We start from the raw sequence: 12,925 nt of genomic DNA, 5'->3' as shown, positions 1-12,925 counted from the left end.
GCACAATGTTATCTATATGGCACACGTGAACTAGCACTGTCTTGCTGTTGTGCAAGATTTAAAAAGCTAATAAAAAACACTGAGATAAGGACTGCCTGCAGGGGCTTAGAAACAGACAGAGGTTGTAAAGTATATTTATATACAATGTGGTTATGCGAAGCTGAAGAATGGATAGTAAAGGCATTATCAATCTGTCCCTTTAAAGGACCAGTAAATACAGTAGATTTGCATATTGAACAAATGCATGATAAAAAGACCATGGCAAGGGGCGGATTTAATAAGCAGCGGATGCCGCTTTATCTGCCCGATATTTCCCGGCTTGCCGGATATGGCAGTTAAGAAGAAGCGGTCGTAAGACCGCTGCTCCTTAAAGGGACAGTATACACTCATTTTCATATAACTGCATGTAATAGACACTACTATAAAGAATAAGATGCACAGATACTGATATAAAAATCCAGTATACAACTGTTTAAAAACGTACTTAGAAGCTTTCAGTTTAGCTCTGTTGAAAAGGTAGTTGGAAAGCCCACTGCAAGTGGGAAATAACAGACACTCCTCCCTCCCCCTTCTTTTGCATATGAAAAGACCCTTTACACAAACAGGAGCAAGCTGGAGAAGGTAGCTGACGGTATTCACATAAAACTTTGGGGCTTGGTTAGGAGTCTGAAAATCAGAGCAATGTTATTTAAAAATAAGCAAAACTATACATTTAAAAAAAAAAAAAACTTTATGGGCTATATAAATAGATCATCTACAAAACATTTATGCAAAGAAAAAATGAGTGTATAATGTCCCTTTAACTTGTCGGCCACCTTTTAGATGGCGGACTGCAATCATCCCAATCAGAGCAGATGATTGACACCCCGATTGGCCGCGAATGTGCAGGGGGCAGCATTGCACAAGCATTTAACAAGAAATTATTGTGCAATGTTAAATGCCTACAGCGTATGCCGAATCATGTCCGTCCGAAGTTTAGTAAATTGACCCCTTAGTCTGAACTTCAAATGACTAGTAGATTTTTTTTCTATCAAGTTTCAAAATTATGTCTATTTCCACTAATCCTGTATCATGTGACAGCCATCAGCCAATCACAAATGCATATACGTATATTCTATGAATGCTTGCACATGCTCAGAACAATTTGCTAATGGAAGTAAATTGGAATGTTGTTTAAAATTGCATGCTCTTTCTGAATCATGAAAGATTAATTTTGACTTGAGGGATGCACCAAAATTTGGGCCGCAGGAACGTTTGTGCCGAAAATGCCATTTTCATTTACTTTGTTTTTTGTTTTTTTTTTGCCTGTTATTTTCAGTAAAATTATTGTGAAGCATAACTCAAACTTAAAGGGCCTTTATACACTCATTTTTTCTTTGCATAAATGTTTTGTAGATGATCTATTTATAAAGCCCATAAAGTTTTTTTTTTTTTAAATGTATAATTTTGCTTATTTTTAAATAACATTGCTCTGATTTTCAGACTCCTAACCAAGCCCCAAAGTTTAATTTTAATACCGTCAGCTACCTTCTCCAGCTTGCTCCTGTTTGTGTAAAGGGTCTTTTCATATGCAAAAGAAGGGGGAGGGGGGGGGAGTGTCTTATTTCCCACTTGCAGTGGGCTTTCCAACTACCTTTTCAACAGAGCTAAACTGAAAGCTTCTAAGTACGTTTTTAAACCATTTTATACTGGATTTTTATATCAGTATCTGTGCATCTTATTCTTTATAGTAGTGTCTATTACATGCAGTTATATGAAAAACATAATTTATGTAAGAACTTACCTGATAAATTAATTTCTTTCATATTAGCAAGAGTCCATGAGCTAGTGACGTATGGGATATACATTCCTACCAGGAGGGGCAAAGTTTCCCAAACCTCAAAATGCCTATAAATACACCCCTCACCACACCCACAAATCAGTTTAACGCATAGCCAAGAAGTGGGGTGATAAGACAAAAGTGCGAAAGCATAAAAAAAATAAGGAATTGGAAAAATTGTGCTTTATACAAAAAAATCATAACCACCACAAAAAAGGGTGGGCCTCATGGACTCTTGCTAATATGAAAGAAATGAATTTATCAGGTAAGTTCTTACATAAATTATGTTTTCTTTCATGTAATTAGCAAGAGTCCATGAGCTAGTGACGTATGGGATAAATGACTACCCAACATGTGGATCTTCCACGCAAGAGTCACTAGAGAGGGAGGGATAAAATAAAGACAGCCAATTCCGCTGAAAATAATCCACACCCAAAATAAAGCTTAAATCTTATAATGAAAAAAACTGAAATTATAAGCAGAAGAATCAAACTGAAACAGCTGCCTGAAGTACTTTTCTACCAAAAATTGCTTCAGAAGAAGAAAACACATGGTAGAATTTAGTAAAAGTATGCAAAGAAGACCAAGTTGCTGCTTTGCAAATCTGATCAACCGAAGCTTCATTCCTAAATGCCCAGGAAGTAGAAACTGACCTAGTAGAATGAGCTGTAATCCTTTGAGACGGAGTTTTACCCGACTCGACATAAGCATGATGAATTAAAGATTTCAACCAAGATGCCAAAGAAATGGCAGAGGCCTTCTGACCTTTCCTAGAACCTGGTAAAGATAACAAATAGACTAGAAGTCTTTCGGAAATTCTTAGTAGCTTCAACATAATATTTCAAAGCTCTAACTACATCCAAAGAATGCAATGATCTCTCCTTAGAATTCTTAGGATTAGGACACAATGAAGGAACCACAATTTCTCTACTAATGTTGTTAGAATTCACAACCCTAGGTAAAAATTTAAAAGAAGTTAGCAACACCGCCTTATCCTGATGAAAAATCAGAAAAGGAGACTCACAAGAAAGAGCAGATAATTCAGAAACTCTTCTAGCAGAAGAGATGGCCAAAAGAAACAAAACTTTCCAAGAAAGTAATTTAATGTCCAGTGAATGCATATGTTCAAACGGAGGAGCTTGAAGAGCCCCCAGAACCAAATTCAAACTCCAAGGAGGAGAAATTGACTTAATAACAGGTTTTATACGAACCAAAGCTTGTACAAAACAATGAATATCAGGAAGACTAGCAAAGACTAGCAAAGAACAGAAAGAGCAGAGATTTGACCTTTCAAGGAACTTGCAGACAAACCTTATCCAAACCATCCTGAAGAAACTGTAAAATTCTAGGAATTCTAAAAGAATGCCAAGAAAAAATGATAAGGAAAACACCAGACTCGATAATATATCTTCCTAGATACAGTTTTACGAGCCTGTAACATAGTATTAATCACAGAGTCAGAGAAACCTCTATGACTGAGAATCAAGCGTTCAATCTCCATACCTTCAAATTTAAGGATTTGAGAAACCTGATGGAAAAAAGGACCTTGAAATAGAAGGTCTAGTCTTAACGGAAGAGTCCACAGTTGGCAAATGGCCATCCGGACAAGATCCGCATACCAAAACCTGAGAGGCCATGCTGGAGCCACCAACAGAATAAACGAACGCTCCTTTAGAATCTTGGAAAAAGAACTAGAGGCGGAAAGATATAAGCAGGATGATACTTCCAAGGAAGTGACAATGCATCCACTGCTTCCGCCTGAGGATCCCTGGATCTGGACAGATACCTGGGAAGCTTCTTGTTTAGATGAGAAGCCATCAGATCTATTTCTGGAAGTCCCCATATTTGAACAATCTGAAGAAATACCTCTGGGTGAAGAAACCATTCGCCCGGATGTAGCGTTTGGCGACTGAGATAATCCGCTTCCCAATTGTCTATACCTGGGATATGAACCACAGAAATTAGACAGGAGCTGGATTCCGCCCATACAAGTATTCGAGAGACTTCTTTCATAGTCAGAGGACTGTGAGTTCCTCCTTGATGATTGACATATGCCACGGTTGTGACATTGTCCGTCTGGAAACAAATGAACGACTCTCTCTTTAGAAGAGGCCACGACTGAAGAGCTCTGAAAATTGCACGGAGTTCCAAAATGTTGATTGGTAATCTCGCCTCCTGAGAATCCCAAACCCCTTGTGCTGTCAGAAACCCCCATAAAGCTCCCCAACCTGTCAGACTTGCATCTGTTGAGATCACAGTCCAGGTTGGAAGAACAAAAGAAGCCCCCTGAACTAAACAATGGTGGTCTGTCTACCACGTCAGAGAGTGTCGAACAATCGGTTTTAAAGATATTCATTGAGATATCTTTGTATAATCCCTGCACCACTGGTTCAGCATACAGAGCTGAAGAGGTCGCATGTGAAAACGAGCAAAGGGGATCGCGTCCAATGCAGCAGTCATAAGACCTAGAATTTCCATGCATAAGGCTACCGAAGGGAAAGATTGAGACTGAAGGTTTCGACAAGCTGAAACCAATTGCAGACGCCTCTTGTCCATCAGAGACAGAATCAAGGACACTGAATCTATCAGGAAACCTAAAAAGGTTACCCTTGTCTGAGGAATCAAACGAACTTTTTGGTAAATTGATCCTCCAACCATGTTCTTGAAGAAACAACACTTATAAAAGACTGGAAAGGTTCTTTCTAGTGAAAATGAGCAAAGGGAATTGAATCCAATGCTGTGGCCATAAGACCTAAAACTTCTATGCATATATAGCAACTGAAGGAAATAATAGAGACTAAAGGAACCGATAGACGGAACCCAATAAAATTATCCCTTGTCTGATAGAGACAAGGACAGTGACACAAACTATCTGGAAACCTAAAAAAGGTGACCCTTGTGTGAGGAATCAAGAGCTTTTGAAAAAAAGATCCTCTAACTATGTCCTGAAGAGTAAGTAAATCATATGAGATTCCGCATCCTCAGAAAATAATCTGAATGAAAACAGAAAAATGAAAATATGCATTTTTTGTATCTAATGAAAACAAATAATGCTATCAATGACCATAAAAAGGCAAAATAGTTTGAATAAAACTCCAAAACCCGGTTCCTCAAAAGGAACTGGAAGAAATACCCCAGAAGATTCCAGGTCTGAGCAGTGCTTGAACCCCATGGGTGCCCAGCCATGCTTCAACAGTACCCAAAATATATAGGACAGAAACACAGTTAAAGAAAGTGTTAGCCTTACTGGAATAAAATCAAAGAAATTTGGACAAAATAAATTTCAAAGAAGCCTTAACCTGCCCCTTACCAGCCAAGCTGGAATACGGCACGTACATCGCAATATTAGGGATCTGATTTTGAACTCCAATTATAGACATGTTACTTGGGAAAGAACTCAGGAATTTGTTCCTTAATAAGAACAACCAAATCAGTATAAGCTTAAAGTTTTAGTCTTAGAACTCAATCTTGAAGCCCAGAGTAACAGTTAAGAATTGAATCCAATTATAAAACAAATAATTGATTATCTTAGAACAAAAGAAATATGGATTTTTTTTTTTTTTTTTAAATCACAAAATTCTTCTAGCTAAAAAAGCTAAAGACATAGATTAACCCTCATTTGCGAAAATATTCAATAAAATGAAGACACAAATTAAATTATTAGCATGATAGTCCAGTTTAAAGGACCAGCCAATACAGTGGACTTGCATAATCAATAAATGCAAAACAACAAGACAAATGCAACAGCACCTAGTCTAGTAAATGTTGTCCCTTTAACAATGCTAAAATAAATCATAATCTGATACTTGATCTTAAAGTAAACAGAGAAAATGAAGCAATTGCAATATACATATAAATCACAGGACCAAGAAAAGTACCTGAAACTAAATAATTTTCCATAAATAAGATACAACTATCTAAAGGAAAATAAATACTATTTTGCTATAGAAACAATAGCATAATTAGTAGAATTAGAGATAGCCCCAATAAATTGGAGAACCCTCCAAATTGAGTTTAACTGCTGGCAAAGAATATAGTTTAAAACCTTTGTAAAGAAAATTCTCAGCCTATTCCATTCCATAGTATGGGGAATTGGAAAGAAAACCTCTGAAAACACAGAAGAAATAAATAGGCAGAAATAATGTCAGCTAGTCTTAAAGAACTAGTTACCTTAATATCCAAAATAATCAACACCTTTTCAACAAAGAACAAATGTACTTTAATAATAGAAAAATAAAAAAGTAGATTTGTTAGTGTCAATATCTGATGAAGAAAATTTCTGAAAGAGAAAAAAACATCATCAGAGAAGGATAAATCAGTATGTTGTTGGTCATTTGAAACTTCAATAATTAAAAAAGAAGTGAAAAAAGACCTAAAAATTTTATTAGAAGGCACGAAGTCAGACAAAGCCTTTAAAATAGAATCAGAAAAATATTTCTTATAAATCTTCTAAATATTTCTTGTAAGAAAGGAAATATATAAAGCATAAATACTAATGGATTCCGCATGTAAAAGTATAACATAATAACTTATTACAAACCATAGCTAAAGATAAACATTTATAACATTTAAAATAAATGAACTTAGCTTTGGTAGAACTGAAACTCAGTTAAGCGATTTTCCAGAAGTGGCTTCTGATTCAGAGTCAATCTGAGACATCTTGCAATATGTAATAGAAAAAACAACATATAAAGCAAAATTGATCAAATTCCTTAAATGACAGTTTCAGGAATGGGAAAAAAATGCCAATGAACAAGCTTCTAGCAACCAGAAGCAATAAATAATGAGACTTAAATATTGTGGAGACAACAATGACGCTCAAATTTTTTAGCGCCAAAAAAGCTGCCCACATTATTTGGCGCCTAAATGCTTTTGGCGCAAAAAATGGCGCCACATCCGGTAACGCCGACATTTTTTGGCGCAAAAACGTCAAAAAAATGACGCAACTTCCGGCGACACGTATGATGCCGGAAATGACAAGAAAATTTTTGTGCCAAGAAAGTCCGCGCCAAGAATGACGCAATAAAATGAAGCATTTTCAGCCCCCGCGAGCCTAACAGTCCACAGGAAAAAAAGTCAAATTTTAAGGTAAGAAAAAATTGAATTATTCATATGCATTATCCCAAATATGAAACTGACTGTCTGAAATAAGGAACGTTGAACATCCTGAATCAAGGCAAATAAATGTTTGAACACATATATTTAGAACTTTATAAAAAAGTGCCCAACCATAGCTTAGAGTGTCACAAAAATAAGACTTACTTACCCCAGGACACTCATCTACATGTAGTAGAAAGCCAAACCAGTACTGAAATGAGAATCAGTAGAGGTAATGGTATATATAAGAGTATATCGTCGATCTGAAAAGGGAGGTAAGAGATGAATCTCTACGACCGATAACAGAGAACCTATGAAATAGACCCCGTAGAAGGAGATCATTGAATTCAAATAGGCAATACTCTCTTCACATCCCTCTGACATTCACTGCACACTGAGAGGAAAACCGGGCTCCAACCTGCTGCGGAGCGCATATCAACTTAGAATCTAGCACAAACTTACTTCACCACCTCCACAGGAGGCAAAGTTTGTAAAACTGATTTGTGGGTGTGGTGAGGGGTGTATTTATAGGCATTTTGAGGTTTGGGAAACTTTGCCCCTCCTGGTAGGAATGTATATCCCATACGTCACTAGCTCATGGACTCTTGCTAATTACATGAAAGAAATGAGCGTATACTGTCCCTTTAATGCTAGCCTAGAGCTGCTGTTTGAGTTCATTACTCAACTTTCTGTTTTGCATATAATAACCAATCACAAACTAATATTCAAATATAGCACAAACTCGGTTTACACATGGGCAGACTGGGGTAGCCTGTACTCTTGAATGACCATTTAGCACTGATTCAACATGGTTATTATTGCAAAGAATGATTTGCCTATCATGATTGTTGAATCTAAAACTGATAATCCACCGTTTAAACACATGTGACACCATAGAAATTTAGAGAGGGAGGGAAAGTAAAGAAAAGCTCACATAAATTAACTTAAAGTATTAACCCATGCCTCCCTGGGAGTAAGTGAAACAAACATTTTTTTAGATGTATTTTACAGCAAAAGTTTGCAAAATAAATCATGAATGTATATTGCAATAATGTTTCACTTGCAATAATGAAACATTTTATTCATTGTTGAAATGTCAAGTTTAATGGTCCTTTAAAGTAATAGTAAAGTTAAAGGATTTGCTTATTACTTAAAGGGACAGTACAATCAAAAGGATAGAGCATGCAGCTTTAAACAACTTTCCAGTTTACCCCTATTATCAAGTTTGCTTTGTCTTCTTGGTATCCTTTGTTGAAAAGCATACATGGGTACGCACAGAAATAACAGTGCACTACTGGGAGCTAGTTGGTGTTTGGTGGCTACACTTATATGTTAGTTGTGTTTGACTAGATCCCTGTAGTGCATTGCTGCGCTTAAAGGGATATTCCGGTCAAAAATTAAAACCACATAGATTAATTACATGTTTGAATAGAGAAACATATTTACAGTATACATGTATTGGCAAAAATGCGTCTAGTAAAAGTTGTCACTGTTTTAATGTTAACATTTTTCTCTGTACGCGTAATGTGAAGCATAGCTAGATATTCTCAGTGCACCAGTATTTTAAGTACTGCAGCTGCACAGAGTGCCAGTGGGGCTTGTTGAGTCATTACCAGATGGTACAAACACCTTAGGCTCTCTGAGCAAGTTCTATGTTTAAAATGCAGGTGCACGGTGCATACTTAAATACACTTTTGAACCAGCTAAAGCTATTATTAGAAGCATTTTTTCTAACACATGTATTTTACAAAAACGCTTCTATTTAAAACTGAAATGTATCCATGTGGATTCTAATTTTGGCTGGAATGTCCCTTGAAATGTAATCCTCTACAAAGGATACCAAGAGAATGAAGCAAATATGATAACAAAAGTAAATTGGAAAGTTGTTAAAAAAAGCATTATGCTTTATAAGAATTGTGAAAGTTTAATTTTGACTTTACTGACCCTTTAATCTTTTAAAGCAACTTTATTCCATGGGTCAAAATATTGGTACCACCCAACAACAACAAACTACAGAAATGGTTAACAGCCTTTTTTTACTGACTTTCCTCACTTATCTAAGTTAATATCCTCTAACTTAAAACATCTCTGAGCTTTGGCATACAAAGGGATATTAAACAGTGCTCCTTTAGTAAAAAGAAATATGTTAAATCAAAGTAAACTTAAAAAGAAACAGATTGTGTTAAAATCAGCAAACAACATACTAGTTTTGTTTCTAAATGAGCACTAAGAAAATCTCAGTGTAGCCACTGCCCACAGCTAGATAAAAGAGCCACTATTATAGAATTTAGGTTTTACGTCCACATGATTCTGCAGCAAAAGTTCTATACTGAACATGGGCAATAAACTAAATGCAGTGATCAGATAGCTGTCTCCTAGCAACACTTCAAAGGACATATGCTAATTTGCATTCCCGCAGAGACCACAGCCTCCTTGATTCAGACAGAACATGCAATTTTCATGGTAAAGTTAACTCTTATAACTTGCATAAAGTCCAACCACCTGTACTAGCCTTAAAGGGACATTTAATGAATATGTCTGATGTTTTTACACAAACACTACATTCTGGATGGCTAATGTTAGTTATTTATGGGAATGTGTATAAGCTAAAATATATTTTCTGAAAGTACATTCCTATAAAAATGAGGTGTGGTAAAGTAACTTATCTCCCCACTGTAATATATTAGAGCAGGGATAGCTAATTTGCTTATGAACTACGTGCAGCAAGCTGCAATCATTTTTGAGGCCCAAAATTGCGCTTTCGCAAGTGTGATATTTGCACTCCACTCGTAATACCAGGGCACGAAATTGTCACAAGAACTTGCTTCCATAGGCTCCAATAACAGCCTCGTTCTCATTTTGTCAGGCGCGGCATGAGAACTAGCGCAGTGAAGGGGGTAAGTCATGCAGCAAATGTTAAAAAAATATGTATATACAAATATTAACACATAAATATATATATGTATATTAGTATATTATTTACAAGCAACACACAGTTCCCCAAAGACAGCAATGTAAAGCCACTTCTCAGTGCCTCTTTTTTTCTAACACCCCACACCCGACAACTTTAACCCCTAATAACTGCTTTGTGCAGTTTTTTTTAATTAAAAAAAAATGCTACATTTTTTAAAATAAAAAATAATACAATTGGGGGCTATTTTGAAAATTAATTAGAGATCTGATCTAATTGCTACCGTGAGCTCTCATGTAATTGCTGGTTATTTATCTTGCGCCCGTAAACGGGTGAATTTGCCAGTTTACGGGTGCGTGATAAATTATCGCTCCACTTGTAATCTAGCCCATAATATTTAAGAGACATTATAGTATGAATTTAAAGTGCTCTATTTTGTTATTTAAACTCCAGCAAAGGGTTTAAATATATAGTTACATAGCTCTGGACAAGGTCACAGCTGGTGAGTGAATGAAAATCAGATATACATGTTAATGCCCCATTCAATGGTGGCATTGTTATTGGGGGCAGAATCTGAGTGTGTTTAATCCTTTCTGCAGTAAAACAGGTAGTAAAAGAATAGAATTTGTACTAAAATAAAAAGGTTGAACACAAGTCCCACAGTCTAATGTGTTAGTTACTGGAAATGATATAGCCTTACTTGATAATAAAATAGTGTTTTATTTTTAAACTAGAATGTCCTTTAAGCGTTTAGTAGTGTGCACGTGCCTTTAGTACTTCATTGCAGCAGTGTTTTGCAACATTATTTGTAGCTTTATTATACAATGTTACAAAACACTGCTGCCATAGAATACTAAAGTCACGTGCACACTCCTGGAATCTTATGAGCCCTGCCTAGTTTTAATCTTCAACAAAAGATGCAATGAGAACAAAGCAAATTTGATAACAGAAGTCAATTGGAACGTGGTTTACAATTGCATGCTATGTCTGAATCATGAAAGGCTTTCATATCTATGATTTTGGAAAAATATTAAGAGTTTAAAAAAAAAAAAAAAATATTTTACAATCATGATCAAAGAGTCAGATGACCATATTAAAATACAATATACACTCGGCATATAATATGCACTTAAGGGTAAATTTATTAAATGGCGAATCATGTCCGCTCGACATAGCTACATGCCGACAGCATAAGCGGTCAGCATTTATCATTGCACAAGCATTTGTAGTGAAATGCTTGTGCAATGCCGTCCCCTGCCGCTAGCAGGAGGTGTCAATCATCCCGATTGGATCGGGATGATTTCAGTCCGCCACCTAAAAGGTGGCAGACAAGTAAAGGAGCAGCGGTCTTACGACCACTGCTTCTTAACTTCTGTTAGTCGAAGGAAACAGCATTCGCTGCTTAGTAAATCTACCCGTATGTCTTACATTCTTCCATCTGCACTACTTGTTCAGTAATATGTGTATATCCTATACAGTGGGTATTGAAAAGAATCACCCCCCCCCCCCTTGAAAATAATCACATTTTGTTGCTTTGCAGCCTGAAATAAAGACAGACACAGTTTTTGTTTATCCAGTTGTAATTGCTCAATGCAATTTATAACATCCAAGTGAAAGATATAACACAACATGTCAGGCAAAAATAAAGACAATTCAAAAACAGAATCACTGAGTTGGAAAAAGGATCACCCCTCCTAAAATTACTTGTAAAGTCAATCATGTCTAGCTAATCACCTTTTCAATGTCACACACAAAGCCATTTGACCTTCAACTGTGATCAGCTGTGGCCATATTGATTAGCTCAGCGTGAAAAGAGCTTTCCTGGAGCGTCTCAGTCCCTGGTAGCGCAACTGAAGCAAACAATCAACTATGGGTGGCAAGGCACTGTCAAAAGATCTCAGCGATAATGTTGTAGACAGGCACAAGTCAGGAAATGGATACAAGAAAATAGCAAAGGCTTTATCAATGCCTAGAAGCACAGTGAAGTCTATTATTAAGAAGTGGACGGTATTTGGTACAAAACAGACCCTCTCTGGATCAGGACGTCGCTCCAAACTGGATGAAAGAGCCAGGAGGAAACTGGTTAGAGAGGCTACCAAGAGGCCCACAGCAACTCTGAAGCAGTTGCAGGAATTTATGACAAAGAATGGTCATTATGTACATGTGACAACAATATCACAAATTCTTCACAAATGTGGCTTGTATGGGAGGGTTGCAAGAAAAAAGCCCCTCCTCAAGAAAGGCCACATGCAGTCATGACTGAGCTTTGCCATAACACACCTAGGAGATTCTGAGGCCACATGGAAAAGGCTGTTATAGTCAGATGAGACTAAAATTGAATTATTTGGCCTCAACACCAAACGATATGTCTGGAGGAAATCCAATACAACTCACCATCCAAATAACACCCTACCTACAGTAAAGAATGGAGGTGGTAATATCCTGTTATGGGGGAGTTTCTCTGCAGCACGCACTGGAGCACTTGTCAGGATAGAAGGAATAATGGATGGGACAAAATACAGTCAAATTCTTGAGGAAAATCTGCTGCTCTCTGCCAGGAAGATGTCAATGGGAAGGTGGTTTACCTTCCAACATGACAATGACCCAAAGCACACAGCAAAAATGACCACACAGGGGTTGAAGGAGAAATAGGTGAATGTCCTTGCATGGCCTAATCAGACCCCAGACTTAAACCCCATTGAATATCTGTGGCATGACTTGAAGAATGCAGTCCACAAACTGTCACAATAAAATGTAACGGAACTGGAGCAGTTCTGCAAAGAAGAGTGGGCAAATATTGCACAGTCTAGATGTGCAAAGTTAGTAGAGACATATCCCAACAGACTAAAGGATGTAATTAAAGCAAAAGGTGGATCAACAAAACCAACAAGGGGGGGATCCTTTTTTCCAAATCAGTGATTCTGTTTTTGAATTTTCTTCTTTTTTTGGCTGACATGTTGGTGTTGTATATTTCACTTGGATGTTATAAGTTGCACTGAGCAATTACAACTGGATAAACAAAAACTTTGTCTTTATATTAGGCTGCAAAGCAACAAAATGTGATTATTTTCAAGGGAGTGATTCTTTTCAATACCCAC

At 36.8% G+C, this 12,925-nt stretch overlaps 1 protein-coding gene across 2 annotated transcripts in view; it reads right to left on the bottom strand.

Annotated features, from left to right (window-relative positions):
* The window catches only part of CTBP2 (C-terminal binding protein 2), a 219,794-nt gene that overhangs the window by 155,079 nt on the left and 51,790 nt on the right, over positions 1-12,925 (bottom strand). The window lies entirely within an intron of this gene.

The sequence above is a fragment of the Bombina bombina genome, chromosome 9 (genome assembly GCF_027579735.1).
Source record: "Bombina bombina isolate aBomBom1 chromosome 9, aBomBom1.pri, whole genome shotgun sequence".
NCBI lineage: Eukaryota > Metazoa > Chordata > Amphibia > Anura > Bombinatoridae > Bombina > Bombina bombina.
The sequence above is the reverse complement of the archived record's forward strand: the minus strand, read 5'-3'. Positions and strand labels throughout refer to the sequence as shown.